This window comes from Crocuta crocuta, unplaced genomic scaffold, assembly GCF_008692635.1.
Source record: "Crocuta crocuta isolate KB4526 unplaced genomic scaffold, BGI_CrCroc_1.0 scaffold467, whole genome shotgun sequence".
Lineage (NCBI taxonomy): Eukaryota > Metazoa > Chordata > Mammalia > Carnivora > Hyaenidae > Crocuta > Crocuta crocuta.
Window position 1 is genome coordinate 1,120,852 of NW_027530632.1, and position 3,321 is coordinate 1,124,172.

Consider the following 3,321-nt stretch of genomic DNA (forward strand, 5'->3'; position numbering starts at 1 on the left):
GAGATATTAAGAATGCAGGAGCAGTTAATTCAGTCATAAAGCATTCTACCCAGAAAGTCTAGATTTGAAAGACAACTGTGTTCTTAGGTGAGGGAATGGCAGAGAAGGGAGCGCGGCTGAGCAGATTGACATCCTTTGCCAATTTAGGTAATTACCCAGAGAAGGTGGTGTGAGGATGGCGGAAAGAGAGTTTACTGAGGGGAATTTCTGCTTTCAAGAAACACACTGCATTCTCCCAACTTCTTTACTTTGTTCATAGCTTATCCTTCCCACTCTAGGAAATCTTATCCCTCTTCCTGCCACCTTATAAATTCTATCATTATTCAAGTTCCATTTTTAATGGCATCTTCGCCACGAAGCTCTGCCGCTTCCCCTGCCTCAGTCCAGAAGTAATCTCTCCAACCTCTAAATCTGGCCTTAGAGCACGTCTCTATCCCATGGCATTATTATATAACAGTAAGAACTTAACGCAAAATGCCAATAACGTTTCTTTTTAAAGGTCCTAACAACCCTATGAGGTAGTAGAGGGCTTCATTTATAGAAATAAACAAACAAGGGTCAGAAACTTGCTCAGACAGACAGGTACTAAAGGGACAGACACAGGAACTGAATCTAGGCCTGCCTCGGGAGTTCACTTGGTAACTGCTGTGTTTCTGCTATTTGTGTACTGACTAAATCCCATCTCAACAGACAAATGTGCCACAAAGGCAGGAGTGTTAATCACCTGTGCATCCCATTATCACCCAGCACAGTGCCTTCTACCTGGCAGATGACCCAAGGTTTAGTAAACCGAGTCCCCCAGTATTTAAGCGCAGTTATGGAGTCCAGCCCCCTAGATGACACATAGTATGAGGCGTGGTTCCTATTAGCCAGGAGCTTATGTATCTCAGCAAAGAGTTAAGTCTCATTTGTCCATAACAGTAAACAATGTAATTCAAACATTCATTGAGCATCTATTATGAATCACAACAGAGTTATCAGCACTGGAAAGATGGTAGGGCACAGACAAAAATCCCTGCCCTCAATGATTTACAACTTAATGACAAAAGATTATGAAATTAAGTGCACAATAATATATTCCAATCTACCACCATTTCAGAGTTGGTGAAGGATAATAAAGACCAGGAAAAGAAGTAGCACTTGGGTACTGTATCTCAAGGACGGCTGGGAAAGGAGAAGGAAAAACAAGCCAGCTCAGCCAGGGGTTCTAAACCACATCTTTAGAAACAGTGACCTGGAGGTCTCACACATGCTCTTAAATAAATGAGTTCCTGGGGCGTCTGGGTGGCTCAGTTAGCTAAGTGTCTGACTCTTAGTATCGGGCTCGGGTCATGATCTCATGGTTCGTGGGATGGAGCCCCACATCGGACTCCACGCTGACAGTGTGGATCCTGCTCGGGATTTGCTTTCCCTCTCTCTCAAAATAAATAAACTTTTTAAAAAAAATGTGTAATCTTTGGATAAAATAACAATTTGAATGTACCATCACCAAGCATCCCATACGCCAGGAGTCACCTTTGAAGATAATCAATTTTTATAGGAATATCATTAAGAGATAAAAACAAGCCAAACTATTAGAAAAATATCAAATCTCTTAACCTTATTCTTCTCTGATACTAATCCCACATAGCTAGTGGTGCACAGTGGGAACAAAAAATCTACTACTCATCCTACCCGGGACCAAAAGAGGGGATAGGGAGGCAGAAAGCATTCCAAAGCCCCAGGAGTGAATCTCCAAATGCCTTCTGGTTACCTACACCTTTTGAATATACTATAAACACCTGAAACTCAACGAATCTTGGACTCAATGGAAGAGTCTGATGTTCTAATGGTATGGAAATTTTTAATTTTTTTTTAAATGTTTTTATTTATTTTTGAGAGAGACAGAGAGACAGAGCATGAGTTGGAGAGACAGAATCCAAAGCAGGCTCCAGGCTCTGAGCTGTGGGCACAGAGCCTGACGTGGGGCTTGAACCCATAAACTACGAGAGCATAATCTAAGCTGAAGTTGGACACTTAACCAACAGAGCCACCCAGGCAACCCTGGTATGGAAAATTTTAGATAGTGGTAACAATCTCACCAGTTAAGCAAGATAAAAATAGTCCTATTTTTCTTCTTTTACCTCCTTCCCACCAATAAACCACATTCATTCTACTTATAAAACTCATTTTACAAAATGAGGCTAAAAAGCCTCTGATCGATCCCCTCTCCATTCTGACTGCCTTTTGCTAGGTAATTTAGGACCTCAACTTTGTCCACCTGGCCTCTTACAATGGTTTCCTTACTGCTCTCCCAAATTCTAACTTCCCCTTCCATCTACCCCCTTTCAAGTACCTTCCATTACCACTGCCAGTGAGCTTTCAAAAACTCAAACATGACACTGTTCTATCTGAAATTCCTCTGGCGAGTCGCTACAACCCTGGTGTGGCTCACAGGGGCTTCATTTTTTTTAACGTTGCTCAACTTTCCCAATCTCAGCCTCCACTTCCATCAGGACAAGTAACACGTGCACACCTATGAATAAAATATGCTCTTACACATTTCTGTGATTGTAAATATGTTTGCTTCCTCTGCTGAAAACACAAGTACCATCTTCCCTTCAACTCACTTCTCAATCTGGCAAATTCCTATCCATCCTTTAACACATCACTCACCTCTTCTTTCTAGAAGTATTATGGGACATTTCGAAGCCCCAAACAGTTAGGTTTTCTGATACATGTTTCTACATGAATATACTTACCTATTGCAGACTATTACAGATCTGCTACTTATCTCCTCCACTAGAGTTGGGAGTCTCAATGTTAGAGAGGGACCAAATCCATCTTTCAATCCCTATGGCAAAGTAACCGCATATGTAATCTATCTACGAAAGGTTTGCTGCTGAGTAAGTCCATCTCTTACAGCCTTAAACAACCTGTTACACTTTTTTTTTCATCAAAGAATTTAATACTCTGCTAAATTCAACTTCTACTGAATTACTTCTTAAATTTGGACACTTAAAAGGGGTTTTCCTAGTTATAATATAGTAAAAGATGTTGCTAAAGCTCATTTTATCCATCATGCCCAAAATTATAGCATCAGGGCAGAAGTTCCGCTTCCAAAACATATGTGTAATACTGGATAGTAATCAGGCTGTAGAGGCCATCAGACTTGGGTTAGAATTCCAGTCTTGTCATTTATTATCTATTAGTATTCTATTATCTATTTATTATCTATTAAGAAACAAGTTAATTGATCAGTTTCACAGGGTTGCTCTAAGAAATGAAATAAGATCAAACATGTAATATAATACCTGGCATTTGAAATTCTTAGGAAAACTA

The 3,321-nt window shown here is 40.2% G+C and overlaps 1 protein-coding gene across 1 annotated transcript in view; it reads right to left on the reverse strand.

Annotated features, from left to right (window-relative positions):
* The window catches only part of KDM6A (lysine demethylase 6A), a 134,659-nt gene that overhangs the window by 103,473 nt on the left and 27,865 nt on the right, over positions 1-3,321 (reverse strand). The gene's annotated exons all lie outside the window — the stretch shown is intronic.